The following is a 10,315-nucleotide window of genomic DNA, read 5'->3' as shown; positions in this document are numbered from 1 at the left end:
TTTCTTTTCTTTCTTTTCTTTTTTTCTTTTCTTTTTTCTTTTCTTTTTTCTTTTCTTTTTTCTTTTCTTTCTTTTCTTTTTTTCTTTTCTTTTTTCTTTTCTTCCTTTTTTTTTTCTTTTCTTTTTTATTTTCTTTTTTTTCTTCTTTTTTTATTTTTCTTTTTTTTTTCTGTTTTTTTTCTTTTTTTTTTCTTTTTTTTTTTTTTCCTTTTTTTTTTCTTTTCTGTGGCACTGAACCCACCTTTTGATTTCACTGCCTCAGCCAAGCTTCTGTAACCTCTGGTTTCCACACTGCAGCCGAGGATTCCCGCGCTGAGGGGGGAGCCCTGGAGGGGAGATGCCGGAGCCTTGGGGCATCATCAGGGGGCAGCAGGAGATGCTGCGAAACGGGAACCCCCGAGCCAGGGGGGGGGGGTGCAGCTGGGGCCCCTCAGAACCACCCCTGATCCCCTCCTGAGGGTGAATCCATGGGAGAAGTTTCTGGAAGGGCCAGGACAGGTCGGGAGGTCCCTGGCCACAAATCCCTGGGGTCTGAGGGAGCCGTGGGACCCCAGGAAGCGTTTGCCCTGAGCCCCCTCCCCGTCTGCCCGGGGTGGGCGCTGCAGAACAGAGGAGCTGAGGTTCGGCTGAGCCATTGCAGGGGGTTTTTGGGTGCATTTTCTCCAGGTTGTGTGTGTGCCGGCTGCCAGTTCTCCCTCAGAGCATCGGGGAAGATGCTGTGACCCCAGCCCAGCCCCTGAGCTGTCCCCTCTCTGACCTCGCCGGGTTGCAGGAATTCAGGGTTTGGGTCAGGCCTTTTTCTTCCTGCTTTTTAACCAGTCCTTTAGCTCTGAAAGGGCTTCCTCCCCCACCCTGCGGCAGCTTCGTTCCAGTTAAACCTTCATCTCAAAGCTTCTTTTAAAAAGTCCAAAATCACTTTGCTTGGGTTTTTGGTGGTTTTTTTTTGTTTTGTTTTGTTTTTGTGTTTTTTTGTTCTTTTTTTTTTGTTTGTTTGTTTGGGTTTTTTTGTTTTTGTGTTTTTTTGTTCTTTTGTTTGGTTGGTTGGTTGGTTTTTTTGTTTTTGTGTTTTTGTGTTTTTGTGTTTTTGTGTTTTTTGGTTTTTTTTTGTTTGCTTGTTTTTTATTAATTTTTTTGTTTTGGTTTGGTTTTTTTTTTTGTTTTTGGTTTGTTTTTTTCTTGGGTTTTTTTTGTGTTTTGGTTGGTTGGTTGGTTTTTGGGGTTTTTTTTATTTGCTTTTTTTTTTTTTTTTTGCTTTGTTTCACTGTTTGATTTTCCTTCCCTTTCCCAGAGCTGGGAACCCAGGTCTGATCTGAGTCCCCAGCACCCTGGGAATCAGCCTGGCTCCAGCTCCTCCTTCACCTGGTTCCTCTGCAGAGCCCAGAGGGAGCTCACAGAACCCAGAAAAATTCCTCCCTGGGAGCTCTCTGGGGGGCTGGGTTTGTTTGCAAACAAATTTTCTTATTTCCAGACCACTCTGTATTTTTTTCTGCCTGCACTGTCCCACTTCCCTCTCCCCACAGCCCTTCCCTCCTTCAGGAGCACTCCATGCCTTGTAAACGAAATGTAAAATCCTCCCTTTTATTTTTTTTTTTTTTTATTTTATTTTCACTCTCTGCAGCGTGAAAGGGACCAAATCCACCCTGGCAGTACAGCTGCATCTCTCAAAACACCTCTTGTCCTCCTTAATGTATTCCTTTGACACGTTTCCTGACTCCTTGCCCCGCCAAGGCAGTGGGAATTCTGCTGCTAAACCCCTTTGCCCCTTCCCTCCCGTCTGCTCCAGCCTTGCTCCCAGCAGCTCAAATGCAGCAAACCTGGAAAATCGTTGCATTGTGGAGCCAAATGGCACCCAGAGGTAACCACGCTGCAGTTCAGCTGCTCTGAAGCAATTTATGACCAAAAAAAAAAAACAAAACCCAAACAAAAAAACGAAAACAAAACCCCAAGCCCCAAGATCCAAACAAATCCCAACAATCAATCCTGGCAGTGTCTGAGGTGATTCCCAAGTGTGGTGGGGAATGGTAACTGGAAGAGCAGTGATTCCCCCCTGGTTATCCAGGATGTTCCTGTTGTGATTCCCATGGTTATCCAGGATATTCCTGTTGTGATTCCCATGGTTATCCAGGATGTTCCTGTTGTGATTCCCATGGTTATCCAGGATGTTCCTGTTGTGATTCCCCCCTGGTTATCCAGGATGTTCCTGTTGTGATTCCCATGGTTATCCAGGATGTTCCTGCTGTGATTCCCCCCTGGTTATCCAGGATGCTCCTGTTGTGATTCCCATGGTTATCCAGGATGTTCCTGTTGTGATTCCCCCCTGGTTATCCAGGATGTTCCTGATGTGATTCCCATGGTTATCCAGGTTGTTCCTGTTGTGATTCCCATGGTTATCCAGGATGTTCCTGATGTGATTCCCATGGTTATCCAGGTTGTTCCTGTTGTGATTCCCATGGTTATCCAGGATGTTCCTGATGTGATTCCCATGGTTATCCAGGATGTTCCTGTTGTGATTCCCCCCTGGTTATCCAGGACATTTCTGCTGTGATTTCCCCCATGGTTATCCAGGATGTTCCTGCTGTGATTCCCATGGTTATCCAGGATATTCCTGTTGTGATTCCCCCCTGGTTATCCAGGATATTCCTGTTGTGATTCCCCCCCTGGTTATCCAGGACATTTCTGCTGTGATTTCCCCCATGGTTATCCAGGATGTTCCTGTTGTGATTCCCATGGTTATCCAGGATGTTCCTGCTGTGATTCCCATGGTTATCCAGGATATTCCTGTTGTGATTCCCCCCTGGTTATCCAGGATGCTCCTGTTGTGGTTCCCATGGTTATCCAGGATGTTCCTGTCGTGATTCCCTCCTTGGTTATCCAGGATGTTCCTGTTGTGATTCCCATGGTTATCCAGGATGTTCCTGTTGTGATTCCCATAGTTATCCAGGATGTTCCTGTTGTGATTCCCCCCATGGTTATCCAGGATGTTCCTGTTGTGATTCCCATGGTTATCCAGGATGTTCCTGTTGTGATTCCCCCCTGGTTATCCAGGATATTCCTGTTGTGATTCCCATGGTTATCCAGGATATTCCTGATGTGATTCCCCCCCTGGTTATCCAGGATATTCCTGTTGTGATTCCCATGGTTATCCAGGATATTCCTGTTGCTGGTTGCTGAGCTACCCGGGGTCCTCCCTTCCCCTCAGCCCCCCCAGCACAGCCCCGGGGCCCCCACACTGGGGGGGTCGGTGGGGTTTGGGGTTTTTTTCCCTGCACATGACTCTGCTGCCGTAATGCTCAGTGCTTCAGTGATGCTTGGGGTCAGGAGAGCTCCTCAGTGCCTGGGGGGCAGGGGGGGTTAAGGAGGGAGCAGATGTTGGGCTGAGTCAAAGGGCAAGGAAGAAAAGGGCTGGGGAAGGGGGTGCCTTGAACCCAGCTCGTGTGCTGGGGGACACGTCCAGGCTGCTCAATGCTGGGGCCTCGGCATGGCAAAAAGCAGCTGGGAGGAAGAATGGGTGAGCTGAACCAGGTGCTGAATTTCTCTGAAGAATTTCCCAGCGCCAGGGTTTGAAAAGAATTCTTTAAGCCCGCGAGTCCCTCCCCGGGATGAGCGCTGAGAGGGGGAGCCCCGTCCCTCCCCCTCTGCTGGGACGCTGCCCTTTTTTTTTTTTTTTTTTTAGAGAAAAACTCGGGCAGAACTGGGTTGTGGTGGTGGTGCTCACCTTGCAGACATCTCAGGGATTTTTTCCCCAGCTTCTCTGTGCCTTGCAGATGAGCAGCAGACACCGAGCCAGCCCCACAGGTATTTACCCAGCTCCAGCCTGGGATTCCCCCTGGATCTGCCAGGGAGAAAGCACCAGGGAGGGGACAGGGAAAAAATAAATACGAATTTAGGTGCCTTGGGGATGTGGTAAACCAGCCCAGAGCTGCCTTTAAACGACACCTACAAAAGAAAAGAAGTGATGGGGTGAACATCCCCCTCCTCTCCTTACGCTGCTGCAGGAAGCCTCGCACACACCTCCCTGTCCTGGGAAGTTTTGGGGGAACTAAGGCAGCCAGGAGAGGGGAAATCCAAGGTAAACAGAGCAAATAAATAGGAAAAGGGAAGGAACAAAAATCATTGCCTTTCCCATCTTCCTTTCTGCCTCTTTGTCCGCGTGTGCACATTTCCCTCCGTGTGTGCAGCAACGATTGAAAACGGAGGAGAAAATGATCAAAAATTACCCCTCTGTCAGGATCCCCGTGGCAGCAAAGCTCCAAAACCTGGTTTGCAGAGGCAAGGACTCTGGCAGAGGGACAGCAGAGCTGCCTGACACTTCTGCTGAGAAAAAGGCAGAAAGCGTCACTGAGCAGAGGAGTGGAGGGAGCTGGAGCAGCCGTGTGGACGGAGCAAGAGGAGCTGCCGGGCAGGACCGGCCCCAGACAGCCTGGGTTTGTCCAACCTCCCTCAGACAGCCCCGGGGATGGGGATGATGGGGATGGTGGGGATGGTGGGGATGGTGGGGATGATGGGGATGATGGGGATGATGGGGATGATGGGGATGGTGGGGATGATGGGGATGATGGGGATGATGGGGATGGTGGGGATGGTGGGGATGATGGGGATGGTGGGGATGATGGGGATGATGGGGATGATGGGGATGATGGGGACATTCCTGCCTCCCTGTCCCCCACTGCAGAGACTTCCTGCCCGTGGTGTCAAACCTGAGTACTGAACACATGGAACAGGGGAAAAAAGCAAGGGAGAAAAAAGGGAGAAGGAAAAGGAGGAATGTAAGGGTGGGGAATGGAAAGGGAGGAAAAGGAAAGAAAGAGGAGAGGGAAGAGGGAAGAGGGAAGAGGGAAGAGGGAAGAGGGAAGAGGGAAGAGGGGAGAGGGGAGAGGGGAGAGGGGAGAGGGGAGAGGGAGAGGGGAGAGGGGAGAGGGGAAGAGGGAGAGGGGAGAGGGGAGAGGGAGAGGGGAGAGGGAGAGGGGAGAGGGGAGAGGGGAGAGGGGAGAGGGGAGAGGGGAGAGGGGAGAGGGGAGAGGGGAGAGGGGAGAGGGAGAGGGGAGAGGGGAGAGGGGAGAGGGGAAAGGAAAGGAAAGGAAAGGAAAGGAAAGGAAAGGAAAGGAAGGAAAGGAAAGAAAGGAAAGGAAAGGAAAGGAAAGGAAAGGAAAGGAAAGGAAAGGAAAGAAAGGAAAGGAAAGGAAAGGAAAGGAAAGGAAAGGAAAGGAAAGGAAAGGAAAAGGAAAGGAAAGGAAAGGAAAGAAAGGAAAGGAAAGGAAAGGAAAGGAAAGGAAAGGAAAAGGAAAGGAAAGGAAAGGAAAGGAAAGGAAAGGAAAGGAAAAGGAAAGGAAAGGAAAGGAAAGGAAAGGAAAGGAAAAAGGAAAGGAAAGGAAAGGAAAGGAAAGGAAAGGAAAGGAAAGGAAAGGAAAGGAAAGGAAAGGAAAGGAAAGGAAAGGAAAGGAAAAGGAAAGGAAAGGAAAGGAAATTTTAATTTTCAGGTCACCTTTAAAATTTGCTTGTCCACTTTGAAGCAAATGCCTGCTGCCTCTCCATAAGGAATCTCCAGCTTTTTCCAGCAGAGACTGAAAAATGGCTGGGAACCAGCAGGGATCCAGCAGGAAAATCTTCTCATCTGGGAAGTGCTGGGATCCTGAGGATGGGTGTGAGCAAAGAGGGATAAAGAGGAAATGCTGTCCTTCTGCTGTCCCAGTGTTCAGCTCTCAGGATTCACTGCTCCCTGCCAGATCCTCTGCCCTTCCCCAGCCCCTCATCCTCTTCCACTTTCTTCCTCCTTTTGCCCCATCCTGCTCTTCCTCTTGCCCCTCTGACCACCCCTTCAGCAGCAATTCCTTCTCATCCCCCTGACTCTTGGAGCTCTCCCACAGCTCCTTTTTTCCCCTCGTTTATTTCTGCCCATCTCACGAGCAGCCTGAGGACAACAGAGACAGCTCCAGAGATTCCCTTCTCTGCTCCACATCTGTATCCACATCTGTATCCCTGGCTCAAGCTCCCTGGGCAGCAGCTGGAGCACAAAAGCTGCAGAGGAATCTCCTCATCTTCTCCCAAATCCCTCCTGAAATCCCCTTTCCCAGGCAAGTTGGGCTCATCTGGAGTGCCAGCCAGGACTGTCTCTCTCTGTCTCTCTCTGTCTTTGCAGGCTTCTACCCAACAGATTGTCCCCATCTGCTGTCTCTGCCTTGCAGTTCAGTTCTGACTCTCTGAAGCAGGAACCATATTTTCCTGCTGCTTTTTTGGAGCCCGAGGACGTCTCCATTCAGGGCTGAGACTCCTCGGTGCTCCTGCAGAACGATGGCATGATTTCTAGTTCACCTGATAGCTGTAAATTGCATTCCTTGATCTGGGAAACATCCCTGGATCATGAGATAGTGGGGAGGGAGAGAAGGAAAAGCTCGAGTGTCAGAGGTCTGACAGGGAGAGATCATTTGCAATTCCCTTTTCTGGGGCCTTCTGAGACTGCTTATTCCTTTTGCAGAAGCCTTTTGGGACTGTTCTGATGTCTCCCTTATAGGATCATTTTGGAATGAAAGAACTTTCAGATCATCCAATCCAACCTGGGTTTCAGTCCCCCTCCCTCTCACCTCTCTTCATGCTGCCCCCAACCTCCTGCATCCTTCCTGAAGAGACATGGCCCAAGCTGGACCTGGCTTTGTAAAACCCCATCCACAAAGCTCTGAGGTGGCTTTATCTGATTTCCTGAGAGCCAGAGGGTGAAGGTCAGAAAATACCCAACCAATGTAGCTGTAGTCTTATTTCTTGCACTTCCAACTCTCAGTGGAGAGCAGGAGATGAGATTTATCACAACTCTCAGTGGAGAGCAGGAGATGAGATTTATCCTGGCAGGCATCTGCTTGCACTTTGACAATCTTAAGGGCTGCTTTTTAAATGAAAAAAAAAAAACCAAAACCAACACCCAAAACCCCCAACAAATCTCAGCCCCCTTTGTCAGCAGCCTTCCTGCTCCCCTGGCTCGGGACCAACACTCCCTTCCTCCTTCTCCTTCCATTTAATGCTGCTGACTATTTCCATCTCAATCTGTGCCCTGGCCTTGCTGGTCTCTCCCCACATGCTTACACCACTCCTGCAACCATCCTTAGTAATTTGACCCCAGTTCCCACTTTTTTTTTCCTTGAGCCTGAGGGTCAATGAAGTTCTTGTGACACGGCCAAGCTGGTTCCTACCCCATTTCCTATTGGGATGGTTTGGTGCTTTGAAGCCCTGCCAGGTTCCTTAACTCCTTTCACCTTTAAACCTTCTTCTCATGAGATCTCACTCACCACCTCTCCAAGTGGCTCTGGCTCCCTTATGTCCCTTTTTATTTTTTTTTTTTCCCCACATCCCTTCAGGAGGGTTTTCAGCGTGGTGGCTCCACATTCAGTCTCTCCCAACTTTCCTGCTTGGAATTGGTCTCTGGTGGCTGCTGGCCAGGGCTGCCCCTGCGCTGGGCTCTGTCTCTCCCAGCAGAACCAGTTAATTCCACCTGGGTGCTGGCCAGAAACTGCTGCTCACAGCATTCTCCTGGGGAAAGTTCTGCTCAAGGCTTGGATGGTCACGTTCTGGGTACCAAGCTGCCTGCTCAGCAGCCCCAGAGAGTCCTGGTGGATGGAGCACAGTCCAGCAGTGATGTCCCCAGGGCTCAGCACTGGGGGAAGTGCCCTGTGACACCTGGATCAGTGACAAAGGGATGGAGTGCAGCCTCAGTTTGGCAGATGGCATCAAGTTGGGCAGGGGGCTTGGTCTGCAGGAGGCTGGGAAGGGTCTGCAGAGGGGTCTGGAGAGGATGGATCCATGGGGGGAGGTTCTGGAGAGGATGGATCCATGGGGTGGGGTTCTGGACTGGATGGATCCCTGGTGTGAGGTTCTGCAGAGGGATCTGGAGAGGATGGATCCATGGGGGGAGGTTCTGGACAGGACAGATCCATGGGGGGAGGTTCTGGACAGGACGGATCCATGGGGGGAGGTTCTGGAGAGGATGGATCCATGGGGGGAGGTTCTGGACAGGATGGATCCATGGGGGGAGCTCAGGTGTCTGAGGTTCCCCCAGGCCAAGGGCTGGGTCCTGCCCTGGGGTCACCCCAAGCCCAGGCACTGCTCCAGCCTTGGGGCAGAGCAGCTGCAAAGTGCCCCGGGGGAAAAGGCCCTGGGGGGGTTGGGTGACACCCAGCTGAACAGGAGCTCAGGGTGTGCCCAGGTGGCCAAGGTGGCCCACCAGCATCCTGGCTGGGACCAGCACTGGGGTGGGCAGCAGGAGCAGGGCAGGGATGGTCCTGGGAATGGAAAGAATTTCTCCCTGGAAAGGGTTGTCAGGGCCTGGCCCAGGCTGCCCAGGGCAGGGCTGGAGTCCCCATCATCCCTGGAGGGGTTTCAGAGCAACCCCTGGGGATGTGGGGATGAGGGACATGGGGCAGGGATGGGGGAAGGGTTGGACTCCATGACCCCAAAGCTCTCTTCCAACCCAGCCCAGTGTTTCCTGGGGCACAGGGCAGTGACAAGCAGGGGCTCTGCTCACACAGCTCTGCTTTCCCACCCTGAGCATTTTCCAGGTTATGAACTAAGAGGATTTTGCTTCTCTCCTCTCCATAAATCCAACCCCGAGTCAGCTCAGTGCTGGATTCACTCCCTCTGAGTGTGAGACTGAGAATCATAGAATCATAGAATCATAGAATCCTAGGGGTTGGAAGGGAAGATCATCTAGTCCAACCCCCCCTGCCAGAGCAGGGCCCCCTAGAGTACATCCCCTAGGAACGTGTCCAGGTGGGTTTTGAATGTCTCCAGTGAAGGAGACTCCACAACCCCCTGGGCAGCCTGTTCCAGGGCTCTGTCACCCTTACAGTAAAAAAATTTTTTCTGATATTCAACTTGAACCTCCTATGCTCCAATTTACACCCATTACCCCTTGTCCTATCACTGGTCACCACTGAGAAAGCCTAACTCCATCTCCTGACACTCACAAGGGAGTAATTGCTGTTTCCCCTCCCTAATTACTGATGTCCCAATGATTTCTGGCTAGCTAAGAGCTCCTACAAGCCCAGAGGCAGCAGTGATGGGCAGACCTGGATGTCAGCAGAGATGCTGCAGCAAGGTCCCCACCCTGCCCTACAGGATGTGTCTGCTGAGTGAGCCTTTGGGTGACCAGGAAACATCCTGAGCTCCCATGCAGGGATGAACAGCTTCAAACTGGGAGATGGAGAGGAGATGGGAGGGAGAAATTGTTTGGGGTGAGGGTGCTGAGCCCCTGGGTGCCCAGGTTGCCCAAAGAAGCTGTGGCTGCCCCATCCCTGGCAGTGTTGAAGGTTGGATGGGGCTTGGAGCCCCCTGGGCTGGGGGAGGGTCCCTGACCATGGCAGGGGGGGCACTGGGGGGATTTAAGGTCCCTTCCAACCCAACCCATCCCATGGTTCTATGATCCTAAGATGTGGTGGGCATGGGTCAGGTGAGCACCATCCAAGGGGAAGGAAGGAGAGAGACAACCTCACTTCCCAGATATTCCTCCAAGCTTCCTGATCCCATCAGCTCCAGAAATTAATGGGAATTCCCAGAGAGCTCCCAGCAATCCCACAGGAGCAGCACCCCACACCCTGGGGGGTGAGCTGAGTCCTCTCCTCTCCTCCCCTCTCCCCTCCGGGGCTCTCCTGGTGAATCCAGGCTCCAGCTGCTTTGTCCCAGGGAACCCGAGCTTGCCAGAAGCAAGAAAGGGTCCTTGTCTGGGGGTCGTGGCTCTCATCCTGCTCCCTGTCTGCCAGGGGAAAGCGGAGGAGGAGGCAGGGAGGGGGACAGAGCCCAAGGCCCTGCCAGCTCCCATCCATGCCAGCCCGGACACAAAAGGCCCCCCCCACCCCCTCCTCCTCCCACCCCAGCCAACTAACCAAGCATTTTAATTTAATAACTGTCCCCAGCCGTCCCAGGGTCATTAGGGCCCTTGATGAGAGCCCAGGTCCTGCTCTGCTGCCTGGGAAGCCAATGGGATCAGTGGTGGGCACAGGGATTGGGCTTCATCCCCCCCCCCGAGGAGGAGCCTGGCCCCTCAGTGACTCGGGGTGTCCCCTCTGTCCCTGCGCTGCTCAGGGTCCCCTCTGTCCCTGCGCTGCTCCAGCAAAGCCAGAGCAGGAGGAGAACAGGCAGGCTGGGAGGGGGAAACTGAGGCACGGCGAGGGATGCCGCCCCGGGGCTGGTTGTGTCCTGAGGAACGTGCTGGGCAGGTGAGTGGGGTCTGCAATGGGGGCAACAGCAAGGAGGGGAGTGCCGGGGGGGTCAGACCCTTCCCAGAGCAGAGGGAGAAGGGGACAACCCCCCCCTCCCCAGCTGTCTGTGTGCTATG

At 52.4% G+C, this 10,315-nt stretch overlaps 1 protein-coding gene across 2 annotated transcripts in view; it reads right to left on the bottom strand.

The window, feature by feature from the left end:
• Window positions 1–9,848, bottom strand: part of SCAP (SREBF chaperone) — an 85,744-nt gene extending 75,896 nt beyond the window's left edge. Inside the window, exon 1 of one of the 2 annotated variants that reach the window (XM_071734504.1) lies at window positions 9,834–9,848. The gene's annotated coding sequence lies outside the window, so the exon portion shown is untranslated. The remainder of the gene's footprint in view (window positions 1–9,833) is intronic. The other variant, XM_071734509.1, reaches the window with a different exon arrangement.
• Between the last annotated feature and the right edge of the window lie 467 nt (window positions 9,849–10,315).

Source organism: Heliangelus exortis, chromosome 2 (assembly GCF_036169615.1).
Source record: "Heliangelus exortis chromosome 2, bHelExo1.hap1, whole genome shotgun sequence".
Taxonomy (NCBI): domain Eukaryota; kingdom Metazoa; phylum Chordata; class Aves; order Apodiformes; family Trochilidae; genus Heliangelus; species Heliangelus exortis.
Note: the sequence above shows the minus strand (reverse complement) of the source record. Positions and strands in the feature narration are given on the sequence as shown.